The sequence below is a fragment of the Chelonoidis abingdonii genome, chromosome 19 (genome assembly GCF_003597395.2).
Source record: "Chelonoidis abingdonii isolate Lonesome George chromosome 19, CheloAbing_2.0, whole genome shotgun sequence".
NCBI classification, from domain to species: domain Eukaryota; kingdom Metazoa; phylum Chordata; order Testudines; family Testudinidae; genus Chelonoidis; species Chelonoidis abingdonii.
Genome location: NC_133787.1, coordinates 8,223,697 through 8,241,332, shown reverse-complemented (window position 1 = coordinate 8,241,332; position 17,636 = coordinate 8,223,697).

Below are 17,636 nucleotides of genomic sequence, written 5' to 3'. Positions count from 1 at the left end.
GAAACTACTTATTTTCCTACCCACTTCAACACCTCGGAGCTGGCAGGGCTCTGATGTTGTTCTACGTAGCATCATTGTGCACAGAACTCTGCTTACATAGCACTAGTTGCTGGGTTGTAGAATCTCTAAGCGAACTGGGACATGGCCTTCTCTCACTACCAGCCAGTCACTTGCATTGTAAACAATCGCCATTTCCCTGCTGCAGGAAACCACCTATTTAGCCATTAGGGTGGAGATGTTCTCAGTTAGGTACCCATACAAAATACAATGACACAAGAATGAGAGAGCTTTGCCACTGGCTTCATGGCATGCTAGGTCAAGCCCTAAATGGCAGACATGGTTACACTGAACAGTTAGCTGTACATGTACTGAATAAGTCGGGGACCTTCCAAGGGAGTTAGATACCCAGTTACCATTATCCCAGCTAAAGGGATCATAAATCTAGGTGCATCTCAGCATAGGCCCTGATGCTGAGAAGTTCTGAATGGCCCTGGGAGATGCCATGAAACCCTCAGCTACCACTGACCCAGAAGGTGCTCAGCATTTTGCAAGATTAAACACCGTTCTTAGTGAGTGTGATGCAGAAAGTCCTACCATGAAGCAAAAAGCGTTGTACAAACAGGTCCAAAGAGATTAATTGGCACATAATAAGGCAGTGGTTCTCAAACTGGGGTCGCCACTTGTGTAGGGAAAGTCCCTGGTGGGCCGGGCAGGTTTGTTTACCTGCTCCGTCTGCAGGTCCAGCCGATCGTGGCTCCCACTGGCCGTGGTTCGCCACTCCAGGCCAATGGGAGCTGCGGGAAGTGGCGCAGGAAGAGGGACTTACTGGCAGCTGCTTCCAGCAGCTCCCATTGGCCTGCAGTGATGAACTGCAGCCAGTGGGAGCCACAATGGGCAGGACCTGAGGACGGGGCAGGTAAACAAACTGGCCCAGCCCGCCAGGGGTTTTCCCTACACAAGTGGTGACCCCAGTTTGAGAAGCACTGTGATAAGGCTTGTGAGAAGCTGTCATTGCACTTTGTATGCATAGAGATATTTTTTTTTTGAGACAGTGCTTGAGAGAAACATTAAAAAAAAACAACCAACCCAGGAACATGCTTTTGCATTTGCCTCCATGGGTCTATTTGCTGCACTGACAATCTGGATTCTCTTTTCACATTCGCCCACTCTCATGTGAGCTCCTTTTTGGCTGCTGTTTTGAGATATGTCAAATTTCAGCAGTACTAAACACCACACTACCTAGAAATGCATGGAATACATGCTTCTCTTGCTGACCTCCATTTCAGCGCTGAGATTCAAGGCAGTACTGTGCACAGGTTGCTATCAAATGCAACATCCAAATAAACAGAAGTCCAGTGGCCATGACCGGCGCCAGGGTTTCTGGTGCCCTAGGCGCCGGGCCATTTCGCTACCTCACGCACGGGTCTCGCGGCTCCAGTGGAGTTGCTGCCACCGGAGCCACGGGACCAGTAGACCGTCCACAGGTACTACTGCAGCAGCTCTACCAGAGCCGCCTGCAGCCCCCCCGGCAAAATGCCTCCCCCCCCCCCATAATGCTGGCGCCCTAGGCAAGTGCCTAAGTCGCCTAAATGAAAGCACCGGTCCTGCCGGTGGCACCTTAAAGACTAACAGATTGATAGGGCTTGAATAGGGACTGGGAGTGGCTGGCTCACTACAAAAGCAGCTTTGCCTCTCCTGGAATTGACACCTCCTCATCTATTATTGGGAGTGAACCACATCCACTCTGACTGAATTGGCCTTGTCAACACTGGTTCTCCACTTGTGAGGTAACTCCCTTCTCTTCATGTGTCAGTGTATAATGCCTGCATCTGTAACTTTCACTCCATGCATCTGACGAAGTGGGTTTTTTACCCACGAAAGCCTATGCCCAAATAAATCTGCTAGTCTTTAAGGTGCCACCGGACTCCTTCTTGTTTTTGTGGATACAGACGAACACAGCTACACCCTGCTACTTAACAACCAGATGTATTCAGACACACCACCAGGCTGGATGACATATAGACACAATTTGCTGTGATTCTTTCAAGACTTGCTACGCTTAGCCTCATCTAATTACCATGGCACCAGATATAAAGTCACAGATGGCAATCTGTCTGTCTACAAGTCAGGTATGCGGTGGTGATATGCATGTGAAAAATTTCAGAGCCCTGTGGTAAATTGCTGCCTCACCTGCATTCTGCCCACTCTTTCATTTTGCTTGGACTACCTCTAACATAGCTAGTCTCTAATAGCTGAAAACAGCCACACCTTTTCTTTTTAAGACAACCTGACTGAGAAACATTTGCTTTCCTCCCATGTGAATTTCCTCAAAAATGTCACTTGTCTCTGAAGTGAAGCTATAAGACTAGGTGGCCCTGGACCTACCACTAGATTTAAGAGCCAATATCTCCTAATCCAGAAGGACTAGAAATGGGAATGTTATACCATTGGAAAGGGGAGGACTTCAGTTTTTCACACAACATGCAGCCTGCATATCATGACTGGGAGGGCCCTCGAATAGCAGATTGCAAGACAGCTGCATTTTTATACACAGAAAAGCTATGTTTAGGATACTTTTAGAGGTGTTTCAAATGTATTACTTATGTTCTTTCCTCATGCAGAGGCCTGTACTCTTGAGTGGCTGGTGCTAAGAAAGGTGGAAGCATACAAAAAATAGTTCCAATAAGAAAGTGTAAAACATCATTTGGGATGACTTGCATATGATAACTCATTCATGGTCTCACAACTCAATAATGGGGTCACCTCAAGCTCAGAGCAGTGTGATGGGCAGGTCTAAAATTGTTCCACCCAAGCACTGATAAAAGCTTTACCCATACCACACCCCACACCAACGTGTATTCTGCACATACTGTATATCTTGCTGAAAAACTATTCTAGGAAAGTTATTTTTTTAAATAGAAATGCGTATAGGAATGTCTCTCTATCCCTTTGCACGGAAGGGCAGGCACCTTTGTTACTGAGTCCAGATATGCAGAGTTCAGAAGGGAAGAAAATCTGAAACTAATAAATGTAAAATGCCATTAAAAACGACTTTAAATGCCATGGTGGGATTTTAAGGAAGGTGGAGTCAGTTTTGGGTGGAAATTCCTCAAGGAATGGAAAGTTCATTAACACTCCAGGCAAAACTCAGGAAGAAGAACCAAATGACAATGGTGCTTTGGGCCAGCTGATTTGCCAATGAACACTTTGAGCAGGTGTAGAAGTCAAATCTCCCTTATTAAAAATGAACTGCAGTATTCTACAATAATAGTGTGAACAATTAGAGACCAGATCCTGGCTCCAGTTCAGAAACGGGTTTTCAAAAATGCTTCATGCCAACAGTTGGGTCTAGATTTTTCAGACACCTAAAAGACATGGGTCAGGTTCTCAGCCATGCACGGTAACTAGTAGCTACCATTGAAAAACAATGGGAGCTGCTGGATCTGAGCACTTGTGACTGTCCATCTCTTAATGTTTGACCAAAAGGTACACATTGACCCCGCAAGAGCAAGTGAGTGTGTGTTACAGGTCTGCTTCTGTGCCAATCCACAGAGTGTATGAGCTGCTACAGTCCACAGCACACTTTTAGGTCTGGAGGTTTCCAGTTTGCTCCCTGATTTATTGACCAAGAAGGACAGTCATCAGAAAGTCAGTGTACACAGTAAAGCCATATGCTGTCTGGCTGTGAGACATCCCACAATCTCTAGATGTACGGGCAGATTTTGGCAAACCAGTAAAGTGCCTGAAACACTATGGCTTATTGTTAAAAGCAACCTATTAAGCAGTCTCAGCTTGACTAAGGCAGGAGAGGAGGGAGTTTGGAATGCCACAGAAAGGGCATCTTGACCCTACGTCCTTCCTGATAAGAATTGTGTTGAAGTTGCTGATACATGCATTTTAAAAGAACAGGATGTGCCCCAGAAATGTCTATTGGGGTCTTCAGGCTACAAACTCTGGAAAAACCTACACCTGGTTAATGAATAATGAGAAGGAACCTCTTGCTTGACCATTGAAACTGCTTACTTTACAAGGTTTCTTTAAGGGACATGTCATTCTATTACTAATGTATAAATAAGGGGAAAAAAGCTTGAGAGAGTTGGACTCATTTGGGGACTCTTTTGGACTCTTTTTGGACTCTCCCTCTGGATACATCTTGCAGTCCCCACCAGCAGATGGAAGATTTGGCCACCAGAAGCCTGCCGCTGTGTCACTCGAGAGCCACACTCAGCTTTGGTCATTGTCAAGGGTTGGGGGTGTTTTACTAACTTGTTGCGGATGTGTGTAAGTGCTTGAGACTAAGTAAAGTTTAGCTTTAAGTGAAAGCACTCTCGTGTTGTCCTGTTTGTGCCAGCCATCTATCAGTCGGATGACCATGTCTCCCCTGATTTATTTCCTGACACCACCTCACACACAGTAAAAGTTACCAAGAGCTTTGGGTTGAAAGAACCACGGGTAATACAGATTGTACAGAGCCCTGTGCAGACACCTCAGTAGTCAAAAGGGTGATTAGCATATAAATGCATAGACCATGATTCCTGATCAATAAAGCCCTAGTCCAGAATGCCCCATTCATGGCATACGCCAGGAAGGAGCTATGAAGAAGCAATTCCATAGGTTTAGAGGCAGGTATCATTTGGGTACAGAAGGGCTGCACTACTGTTCCTCTTCATGCTGCAGTTTTTAGGATATTCACCCAGCTCAAGCCAGCATTTCACTTACTAAAGTGAGATCTGACTTGGAAGCTCACTTGTTGTGATGATGGCATGGGAGCTCACAGACCTCTCATGTTGAGCAAGGTCCTCAGTGCTTTAAACAAGGAGCTTGCTCATTCTCTCCACTTCTGTGCGGGTAACTGCTCCATGGCAGTAAATGCCCAAAGCAGTATGTAGGAGCTGCACAATCCAAGCCCATTATTTGTTAACAGGATTAGTGGGTGCTTGCAGCACTTTGAACATTTAGCTGTTAGCATTCATAACTCTAGACACATACTGGTGGGAAACTCTAGAGTTGGGAAATGTCCTGGTTTTTCTCTAAGGAATTCCTGATTCTACAGTATGTTCTGTAGAATCTGCCTTTACCTTTAGGATTAGCACAGGGTAAGCTCTGATCAGTTTATGCGGTTAAACAAATTTCAAGATGGTCCTGCTTAGAGGGGGTTGGACTAGATGATGTCCTGAGGTCCCTTCCAACCCTGATATTCGATGATTCTATGAAATGTTTAAAAAGACGGTAGGTTCATGAAAAATGTTCAAGCTGTCAAACTTGTTTTTCTTTAGACGGATTCAAATTTTTAAATGGTGATATGCATATTAGTTTTTAAAATAATTTTTTATCAAAATGGTTATTGACAATTTTCATTTATTGAAAATTGGGATTTGGCCAACAAAATATTTCAGACATATTTTTCAGATACACAGTTTTTCATGAAAAGTTTCAACTGTGCTGACAATTTTTCACAAAAAAAGTCATTTATGAAACAGCGATTTTTTTGGCAAAAATACTTTGTATTCACATTATTTGACCTCCTCTATTTGTCTGAGATAGGAAAATTGGCAAGCTGTGGTGTAAAACTAATTCCAAACGGGTGCACAGATGGCAAACTGATAGGTGATTTATAAATATCCGGACAGACAGACAGATAAGCTATTCAAAATGTATGAACCAGCATATGACTATAAATCTAAGCCATTTCTTGGGTTGAGGGGTGTATGAATTCCTATAACATTTACTTTGCCTTTGTTTTCCCTCTACCCTCAAAAAGCCCCTGTTATGGCAACACTTCTCTGAGCCTCTTGACACCACCTTGAGTACCTGTGGGAAGGAATTGTTCCAGAGCAAGCGTAGAAGCTGTAAAGGAGGGAATGTTCTGCCTCTGCATGGCTGTCAGTCTTGCTGGGCCAGAGAACAATCAGCAAAGGAAAAGTCTCAGTCTCCCAGCTTAAGCAGAACTGAGATGGGTCATTTCTTGGGTGGGAAATCCCCATTTGCAATCTTCAACCGCTGGGTGTTGTCACTCAGTCTGATATACAGTTCTGCTCTGTTCAGGGTCTGATATTGAGCTCATCAGCATAGTATTTGAATGGCCAGGTCTCACCCAAGCTGAGCTGCAGTTCTGGGCTGGGAGAAGTGATTCTTGCATACAATTTGTAGCATACTACAAGCAGTGAGGGGGAGGGAATAGCTCAGTGGTTTGAGCATTGGCCTGCTAAACCTAGGGTTGTGAGCTCAATCCTTAAGGGGCCCACTTAGGGATCGGGGGCAAAAATATCTGTCTGGGGACCAGTCCTGCTTTAAGCAGGGGGTGGGACTAGATGCCCTCCTGAGGTCCCTTCCAACTCTGATATTCTAGTCTATGACAGGTACAATGCAGTGTAGTAGAATCTACTGGAAGTAGGGCGACCTGGATTCAATGCCCAGTCATTGAGTTAATGTGGGACTTTCAACAAGTCGCTTTGTGCCTGTTTCCCCTTTCAGTCTTGTCCATTTATATCTTTGGGGCAGTGACTGTCTCTGATTATGTGTGTGGACAGTGCCTACCCCATGGGGGTCTGATCCTCTACATGATACTGTTATAATAATTCTGATTCCAGCTGTAAGGGTATTGGCATCTCACTCTCTGAAGCAACATTAGTTTGCCATGTGTTCTTTTTCCTGCAAATACATTAAAAATGTATACACTGATTATTTTTCCACAAAATAATTTATAAGCCTAGTGGCAGTATGCTCTGAATGCAGCAATACAAATCAGGGTTCAATTTAAAAAAAGTCATGTTGCCATAGCCCCAAAGGAATCAATTAGCTGTGTCTTTTGTAGCTTGGGGCCACTGGTTGCATTTTTTACTCAATCAAGCCCAAAGTCGTGTACTGGATCAGCATTCTGATTAACTTATCTTTTAAGAATACAGGGACGTGGTGGATAGCACAGTGGGCTCATACAGCTGTTTAGTTCTGGAGACCTGGACTCAACTCTGAGCCTGGCTTACAAGTCAAACAGTAAGTCTGGGGGTCTCTTGTTTCCCATGCCAGTCCCCATTTGCACAAAAATCCTGCATGCTATTTGGCACGGCTGGCAATCAGCAATCAATAGAGGAACTGAGCAGTAAGGCTGCTGTGGGATGGGACTGAGATGCAGTGGTGCATGGGACAGTTTGTCATTATTCCATTAACTCTAGTGTCAAGCTTTATGGAAATCATTCCTGGCTCACTCTGGCAGCTGTGTACCGATATTAATCTAGTGACTGATTCTCCTTGCAATAGTCATATAAACTGGTAGCTAAACCGTAGCTTGCAAAGTATATGAGACATGTGTTTAGGGTCTGCATGGCATTTCTTACAAAAGGTCATAGTGTCACAGGATGTTTATCTAAAATGTGTTCCTCAGTGGAATCCAGGATGGGAGCTTGGACTATAAGGATCTTCCTTTCCCTCATCCAGAACCTTAAAGGCATCCTAACAGCCAATCTGGCTAATAATGAGCTTGACCCCAATACTCTCTGAACTCCAGGGGTGCTAGAACAGGCCATAAAGGCAACTCTGCTGTAATTCAGGCAGTTTCAGTAGCTTCCTTTCAAATCACTGGGTAAAGTGAGGCAGAAATTAGAGCAATCCTCAGCCTGCTCTGATTTCAACTGGAGGTGCCGCCTGGCACAGAGCAGGTTGGGGAAGGAGCAAAGTTGGCTTCGCATCTTCCTCCTCAGCTCTGCCAGGCCCTCCTTGGCTGCAGGCCAGGATCGAGCCCTATTTGTTTTTAGTTATCTGTCAACAGTGCAAGAGGCCCAGCTGACATTACTTTGAATAGCTCCATTATGCAACTCTATTCATCTCTCTGGACGAGATTTTTCCAGTGATTTGGGCACCTAACGCCCATGGGCCCCTGTGAAAATCCCAGCTTCAGTCTATCTACTCATTTTCGAGAGGTGCTAACTTACTGGCATGATGGTGCATATGCTTCTTTTCTTTGTTTATGTCTTTTTACTTACTGACAATGCCCTGAGTGACCAATTCATTGTGTGCCACAATGGAAATCCCCTTGTAGGACTCCAGGCTGCCATAGGATCGTAAGCATGTTGAGAACTCCACCATCTAAAGCCTAATTAGCTCCACACAGCTGCATCCCTCTGGTGTCCAGTGCTCACTCAGTGCTTGCAAGCTCCGCCTTATTCAGTGTCCAGTTCCAACTGGCTGTGCCTAACAAAAGCTTCACAGAGCCCTGTCCAGATGGTCTGCCTGGGAAGCTCAGCCCATAAAGGCAGTTCCCAATCGGTTTCCCAGCTTGGTGCTCCAGATTCACAGAACCCAGTGCAGAAGAATCCTGGAAATTGACCCCCACAGCTTCCATAGCTCAGCTAGGCAAGAGCTAATGCAGCAGTGTTTTAAGGGGGCTAAGAGCTCGAAGTCAGTAATTAGTATAATATGATAGCTTTTGAGGGATAAAACATCGGTGGGTAGAGAACCAGTTCCCCTGGTAGGAGTAGAAAGAGTGTTTGCTAGTCAGCATCTGTCAGAAAAGATTAATGGATAAGTAGGTTGCAGACCAGACGCCAGCATTATATGCCCATCTCTTTATTTCAGAAACAAATAGAAATGTAGTTCCCTGGTTACAGAGAAAGCAGCTGAAATCCGATATTGAATTTGCCCACAGAACCCACCTGGTACGCATGCTTTGGGGGTATTTTAAGGGCCAAAGGGCCAGATCCCAAGCTGGTGTAAATTGGTGTTGGCTCCACTCAGGTCATGCTGGTTGACAGCAGCTGAGGATCTGGCCTGAGGTGTTATTGCCTCCTAGGGCACAGACACCAGAGTGAAGGACCCTCCCTTCTGACTGAATGCGGAGCCCTGCCAGGCAGGAACAAGTGAGGCCTATGCAGGCCCCTCGCCTCACAGTGTGTTGGGGCTCTGCACTGACCTGATCCAGACTCATCCCAGCACTACAGAGGAAGGAGGAAGAGCTTTCTCACTTCAGACACAAGGTCAAGCCGCAGGAAGCCTCAGAGTGGGGTGTGTAGATTGTGCACCTCCTGGAGAGACCATCTGTGGATCCTGCCCTCCACAGGGACCCTGGGACCGCAGCAACCGCCTTGGAGGAATATTCAGGCAAAAAGTGTGACACAGACAGGCCTGGGAGTGAGGTGGGGCTCACATATCCCCTCCAAAAATGAAGCTTGTGAATGATGGCTTGGAGGACAGAGGAAGCTGTACCTGCCCCTTGACTCCCCATTGCAGTTGAAGTGTGTGTATGGGGACGTGGGGATTGTGGTTAAGTGGCAGGTTTCTGTTGTTCCTGGATGGCTGTTGTGTTTTGCAGCTGTCAGATGGTTCCAGCGTCCTTGTGAGGAGGGAGGACGCCAGCCCCCTCCATGTTTCCTTGCTTAGCGCTCTACCAGGGAGACCCTGTGGGAAAATCATGGAACCCCATGTCCTTGGACATCACTCCCTAGTGCCAACTCCCTAGTGCCTTGCAGCGAGGGGATGGGCAGAGACACTGACTGCAGTGGAGAGGTAGGGATGAGCAGCTGTGGAGCCACTGCTGTTGAGTGAGGACTCCCTGCCCAGGACTTCAGGACAACAAGGGCTGAGGCTGATGTAAATGTTATATGTCTAACAGTGCCGCGCACATATCTGGAGCTGTACAACTGACAGCAATGTTAAGTACACCTGTGTCTGATGGGAGCTCGTTGAAAAGGATCTCTTCTTGGTTTCAGCACATACATAAATAGATAAAATTCTGAGCAGTCATTTGCAGGTTCTCGGCAATGAAAATGACAAATTCTGGGATTCGGAGAAATGTGTTGGGCTGGGTGGGCTTGGATTTTGTAACTGGTAACTGTATAGATATGTTAATCACTAAGTGCATGTAATGCAAATATACTTGTGGCAATTGCACGATTTGCTGCATTATGTTCCTTAAACACAGTTCTTAACTAAACCACTTGGCTCAAATTCATCCATTTATGTCAATGGAGTGAGGGATTTTACCCGTTGTCTTCCCATCGGAAATGCCTCCAGCCTCACGGTAGTTGAAATATGATAGAAAAAATGATCCATTCCATTTTTCAGTGCTGCTTTCTGAAATCTTCATCAAAGTCAGACCACTTTTATTGTCCTCTACCTGTACATAAAGTAATTATCACTTTCTTTAATGATACATTACAAGTATATAAATATACAGTATACCTGTATCTATTAGCCGTGTTAATAGTGCAGGATAGGGTTAAAGTCATATTTCCAGTACATATTTCATTCTTATGAGCTCAAAAAGTATGGGTCCAGTTTAACAAATAGGGCACTGTCTATCTTCTTTGCATAGATAATAGCGATTAGACTGGAGCTTTTATGATCACTAGATAGCGAGGATTCAGATGGGCCGTCGCGGTCACGCCAGTGGTCAAACCATAAAGAACGTCTTTTTACAGACAAACTAGCTCTTGGTTCTGAAGGGGTTAAAATAAAACGAACCATTATGTAGATTTCGCAGTGTGCTGCATGCACAAAGTGGTGAACAAATACATTTACATTTTCCATTGTCTGAGGCTAGTTTGACACCAGGCCAGCGTTAAGTGCAGGCTTAGATGCAGTGAAGACTTGAATAGGATAGCTGATGTATTAATAGCCCTAAGGCAGAGAGTGCTGCTTACTAGTCCCTAAACAGTCTGTATACTCTGCAGAATGAAAGCTGACAATGTCTGAGACTGACCTCTGACAAAGGAATGAGACAGCATATCCCACATGACGAAAATCATTCTGGGTTTGGGGGATAGCTCAGAGAACGCTGGGGGGTTCTCCAAGGGCTGTGACTCATAAGCCTGCACTCTGGGCCCGGGTTCAAGTAAGCACCTAGGAATGTTTTTTATGTCCATCACTCTTCAGGGTAGCAGTTCAGCACGTGCCTAATATGTAACCATGTGTCCAAGGTCCACAACTTCACTGGGACATAAGCACATACTTAAGTGTGTTGAATAGTGATTCTTTCCTGAATCAGAGCATTATATGGAGAGAGAGACAGACTCTGAGTTAATTAGAGGAGCAAACGTCAGTCACATGCAATGAGCAGGCAAACATTATTCTTACCGTCCCTCCATGCGCTGTATAAAGAACATATTTCTGTTCATTGCCTGGCTTTTGCACATCTTAGGATCCAGCTCACTAGACCCGTGCCATGGCCTCTTTTGAAGAGCATCGCACCCGGGTGAAATGTTGAACATTGTTAAAATGTTCCGCTAATGCACTGAAAACACAGTCCTTATTTCTGCCAATATGAAAATCCGAGTGTATTCCCATGAGTGACCTGAGCTGGCCCTCATAAGAGGATTATTCTGCTATTAGTGCGATTGGGATCTAGAGAAGGATGTTTTCAGAAATGCCCTGTCAGATCCTTTTGAAAATGACGTGTATTGATTGGTTTTCCATGGGAAGAACAGGAATATTCGAATAGCAGTGCATGTTTTATGAGTTCTAATTTGGACAAGCCATTGCCTTTCATTATTTTGCTTTGAGCTATTCTGGAAAGTAGCTCATCACTGATATTCCGATATGTCATACTGCTTTCCAGCCACAGACCTTAAACCCAGTGATGCCTGGAAGAACAGGATAAAGTACAAGTGCCTATTTCCATGATGATTTCAAACACACAAATTCACATACACATTCTTCATCGTTCAGGAGTTACAAAGAAGTCAACATAAAGAGACACAGCAGGAAGCTCATTCTATGGCACAGCTAGCAGTAAATGACCAAGTCAGTAGGAGAACTTGTGGCTCCAAAGCAGATAGGAAGATCTGAGACACTGGATTGGATTGCATAGATGTAGCCTAGCCTTAGAAAAGGTGCACCTCAGTATAGAGTGATTTGTGCAGGGATTTTTCTTTAACTGCAGTTAAGATCCAAAGCTGTTGGTCTGATACCCGGGCTGTGATATCTATGAGGTATTCAGTTTACAAAAGCTACCGCTGCTGCAACCTCTGTGTCCTGCATTGGCATGGGCTCTCCGATTCTAGCTAGCTGTGTGGTTCTAGTCATTATCATTATGATTGTTTGTTTACATTATGGTAGGGCCTATAGCCCCTAACTGAGGTCAGGGCCCCTTTGTGTGAGGCCCTGTACAAACAGAGTAAGAGACAGCCCCTGCCCCGGACAGCATAACAGTATAAACAGACAAGAGAGACAAAATGTGAGAGAAATGAAGTATCATTACTATTTCTGTTCTACAGGAAACCGAGGCAAAGAGAGACTGACCTGCCCAAGTCACAGGAAGTTTGTGGCAGATCTAAACCTTGAATATGTTTCTGAGCACCAGTCCAGTGCCATAATCACAAGGAATTATTGGGAGTGAGCTCTATATGATAGGATACCAAGTTTAAAAAGTGTGTTTGAGGTAGAGGGGAGAACTGATAAGCAAAATTCACCATTCACAGCTCCTTTAAAAGAACTCGAGGGGTACTGCCTGTTTTTCACTTCCTGTCTGGAAACTCCAGCCTCAAATCCACTACATTTCAGTCTGCCATGTGCTAAGTAACATATTTTAATTAACACAATTATAAATTCTAATGTAGCCAGAGACACAAGCATTTGTTGGTAGCTTAGAAATGATTAAATGTAACTGGAACAAATGTTTGTTTGGTGTCTAAATGGGGCCAAGGGCAAATTTTTCACACAAAACATTCTATGCCAAAAAATGCATATTTGGGTAAATCAGCATATTTTGTAAATTCATATCAAATTCACAGATTTTTTCAGTCAAAAACAAAACAGAGGCACCCCCCAAAATCAAAACATTTTGACATTTTATATTTGGATTCAAAGTGACTGTTTTAAAGTTTAGTTCACTGAAAATTTTGAAAAAAATTGTTTTCAATCATCCTGGAATTATATCCCCCAACCGATTTTTGCATTTGGTTATCAAACTGAAAAACGAATTATCTACTCAGCTCTAGTATCTACAGTGGACGTCACAATGGTGTAAATTTCCAAGTGTTAAAACACAAGCAAAAGCTCTAATGCAGCTATACTTTGAGAGACTAAATTTTGGCATGCTAGCAATGACATCAAAACCAATTAAAGGTGGCTGCTAGTACTGTAAAGGCAAAGTGTTTCACCCAGCTAATTGCATAGGTCCTATGTAGATCAGTGCTAATTCAGTTCCCTGCAAAGCTGCCTGAGAAGTGTGCACACCCTGTAGAAATCCATGCAAAACCATCACACCTTGTTTGTGCGATGTCTGAATGTTATAGAAAACATTTGTATTGGAGTTATTAGCAGCTTTACTGTTCATTATGAAGTATCAAGGCAGAGGAAGCCTTTCCAGTGTGACACTCAGAGATGGAGTTTTAGGCCTCATCTCTACTACAGATACAGCTGTGTGTTTGTAATCAGTTCATGACATTGTCCTCTGAGCTGGTTACAAGAATCACAGCTGAGTCATGTCCACAAAGTAGCTTTTTTGCACAACTGGGTATCTGTTGGGTTTGTGTTTTCATGCCTACCATGCTGCTTGTTTGTATTGGGAGATTCAAGCAGAATGTGAGCAGCTATCCCATATTGCCTCAGCCAGGAAGAAAGTGGTACCTGCAGCATGTGCATTCTGGGATGCCCTACTGAAGAAAGCTAGAAGGAAGAAATTGCCCAAACTGATTACATAAGTACAGTGGAGGTGTCCTAGCTACAATGGTATGACCTGGTCAAACCATGTTCCAATCAAGGCTGTTGGCAAGGGTGACACCTGGTTAGTTGCTATGGTTATATACCAACTACAAACCATTTTGTGTTTAGACATAAGCCATGTTTAAAGTCGACTATCCCACTGGTTACTAACTGCTTAAAGATTACAGTGCAAAAAAGTCCCTGAATGGACTGTAATATCCTTTCACTAGGAGGCAATAGCAATGGATAAGCTGTATTTGCTGCCGTTACCTCAACATCTCAAAAGAATCTGGAGAAGCAAATAATACCTCTAGTCCATTCACCATTGCACATGCTGATAAACCAGGCAAAACAAGGCAACCTGCATTACTGGCGCCTCAAGAACTTGGATAATTCACATAAATAAAGGTCTCTGGTGAATTATGCTACTGGCCAGAGAACAATAGTTCTTTATAACGGCAGATATTCCCTGACTCATTTTATACTGTATAAGAATGCTCCATTCCTCCTAGTCTGGATGGATCCCAGATAACTACATTTACTTAACCTGAAATTGTATCAAGGTGGAAAGAAATCTGTAAGTGGTATTGACAGAGAAATCCCATTATTAGTCATAAAATATGCATGTGCCGTGAATGCCTAGTATGTGTGTAATTTGAAAACGTTCTGCGTGAATTGGTAAGAGTAGTGTGCTGGTGATTTTAGGACAGTAACCCTTGCCCTACCAGCTTCCCTCTGAGACAGAGCTCCAAAATCCACAGGATTTTATTAACGTTGTCTGTCCTCACACAGATCACTATGTTCTTGAATGAACTCACACAGGGAAAATGATAAAAAACAAAAACACCGTGTCGCTCATGGGTAAACACTTCTCACATGCATCTGATGAAGTGGGTATTCACCCACAAAAGCTCATGCTCCAATACTTGTGTTAGTCTATAAGGTGCCACTCTCTTGTGTTAGTCTATAAGGTGACTCTCTGTTGCTTTTTACAGATCCAGACTAACACAGCTACCCCCTGATAGTTCTCACAAAGCGTTTGCTCTATATCTGACCTACCAATCCTCATCTTCAAAGGAAATCTGCATAACACCTTCAAAAGTTGAGCCTGGGGGCTTAAATTCATTACTTTTTTAGATACTAAAAATTATAGACTGAACAGAGACAGTGGATTTATGGCTTATACCAATCTCTAACCCACTAGCTCCTTCTTTTTGTCCTGGGACTGCAGAAGTGTTAACAGGAGTATTCAAGGAGTTCCTTGAAGAGTCCCTTATAATATGTGCTAACTACTTATGCTAAACAATCTGTTCCACCTTGCATTTTGTTGTGAGGCTAGAAATATCTTTCCCAGAGCTGAAGAAGAGCTCTGTGTGGCTTGAAAGCTTGTCTCTCTCAACAGCTTGAAGTTGGCCCAATAGAAGATATGACCTCACCCTCCTTGTCTATCTAAGGACAGCCAGGTCATCAGACTGAAAGCCTCAAGGAACAGCCTCACAAGGAGAGAGCATTTTGTTTGCAAATATGTGTTGTTTCAAGCAGCCTACAAATGCCACAAGCAGGGTGGTTGCAAATGTTCTGAGTGAGCCGGGGGGTGGAAAAATTGAGTTTTAGTTATGGAGAATTTTGCCAGCGCACACACCAATGAGGGCCAGACTCTGGAAGCTGACTGGTGCTATGATTCTTCAAAAGAAACTGAAGTGCAAGTCCCTGGGGCACATCTACCTTGGAATGAGCCTAATGCATAATAAAATGTCAGCTTATTGATAGGAACATTTAGCAGCTGTTGGAGCTGCAGATCACAGGCATGCTCTGCACATTAGCCCGAGAGATAAGCTCCTTTATTGCAATGCACTAGGTTTTTATGCTGTAAGAACCCCATGGAAAAGTAGCCTGTTGTTCTTAATGGTGATGGGTGAACCTCAGAGGGCATGTCTACACTGCAACAAAATACCTGGAGAACAGTCTCAGAGCCTGGGCCATCTGAGCTTGGGTTGCTGGGCTAAAAATAGCAGTGTAAACATTTGGGCTTGGGCTGTAGCCTGGGCTCTGAGACCCTCCATCCTCGCAGGGTCTCAGAGCCCAGGCTCCGGCCCTAGCCCAAATGGTTTGACTGCAACTTTATAGCCCCACAGCTTAAGCCCTGTAAGCCTGAGTCTGCTGACCAGGCCAGTCTTGTCCATGTCACAGGTCTTTTATTGCAGAGGAGACATACCTCAAGTGACCAAAGGATCAATTCCCATAGGGATGATAAAGTCTGGATCCTAGACGGACATCTTGGGTCTGCAAAACTGGTCCAGAAATCCCTTGGGAACTGACTTTCTTATGAGAGTCCAGTACTTCCTGCTTCTAGATGGACTGTAAATACTGGGAAAATAGCCTTTTGGCTCTTCTTGGCTGGCTGGAAGTAGGAAATGCAGCAGCACAATAGAAGGAAGCTAGATTGAGGCTTTATATTGTGTTGGGGATTAATTTTGTTAGACCAGGATGATGAGCAGGATGTAAATGCTTTGATAGATATGTGAGCAATCAATGGATGAGTTTGCATCACTATCGATTCTATATGGAAATAACATAACTGCAGTATCCTTATCTACATATCATTTGTCAGCCTGGGTAGGTTCTGAGCTAGAATGTTGTGGGTTCAAATCCCCCACCAGGCTTTGGGGTCCTAACTCATGCTGGTGATGCCCTGTTAGAGATACCATAGTTTAGATTAGATTTTACCTAATGTCTCTGGGGGCCACAAGGGAGGAAGTTACAAATCTTCTTGCGCTCAGGCCACTAGTACCTCTACCACTGAAGCTAAATAGACTCATAGACTTTAAGGTCAGAAGGGACCATTATGATCATCTAGTCTGACCTCCTGCACAACGTAGGCCACAGAATCTCACCCACTCACTCCTGTAACAAACCCCTAACCTATGTCTGAGTTACTGAAGTCCTCAAATTGTGGTTTGAAAACCTCAAGCTGCAAAGAATCCTCCAGCAAGTGACTCGTGCTCCATGCTGCAGAGGAAGGTGAAAAACCTCCAGGGCCTCTGCCAATCTGCCCTGGAGGAAAATTCTTTCCTGACCTGAAATATGGCGATTGGTTAAACCCTGAGTATGTGGGCAAGACTCAGCAGCCAGCACCCAGGAAAGAATTCTCTGTAGTAACTCAGATCCCAACCCATCTAACATCTCATCACAGGCCATTGGGCATACTTACCTGCTGATAATCAAAGGTCAATTGCCAAATTAGTTGCCCAGATTAGGCTATCCCATTAAATGTCCAAGGCTATGTGTTCAAGACTCACCCTCCCAGACTTCCCCTCACAGCTTAGTGTGGTGGGGCAGCCATTCTACCTCAGCTTCCCCACCGTGGTCTTGAGCCTACTCCAACCATAGATATGGGGTAGCCCTCTGCCCAAGCCACTTTAGAGAGAGCAGCTCCTTCCAGGGTAACAGAGTCCAATAAAAGCCCCAAACAAAGGAATTTTCCAGCCCAGCCAACCTCAGCATCCAGCCCCCTCCTTACAGGTGGGGCCCAGTGCAATAGCCTGTCTCACTACTCACCAGCAGATACCTGGGCTCTGGACATCTCAACAGTTCTACAATGGGCTCCGGCCGGCCACAGTCCTCAGACAGCTTCTGGCCCTCAATCAGGCTTCTTCCTACGGGCCAGCCAGCCAGCTCTCCTCCGCAGTTAGCATCCAACTGCTGGGTTTTCCTCATCTTACGCCCAGCACCTAGTGCAGCACAGATAGAGGGGTAAACCTAATAGAACTGGGTTGACTAGCCCTTTGGCCTCCCTGCCCTTAAAGGGGCAGGCCACCCGCTATCGCTGAATGCCATGGTTGATGAGTTTGCCTGTACAGCCCACAATTACTTTGTGATGTTCATCTAAAGCAGAAGACTAACAACCTTTCTGGAATGGTATGAGATTTCTAGCATGGAGTGCCACCAGTTTACAAGCATAGCAGGTTCCTAGGCCTGATTCCCGCTGCTCACATGTCATA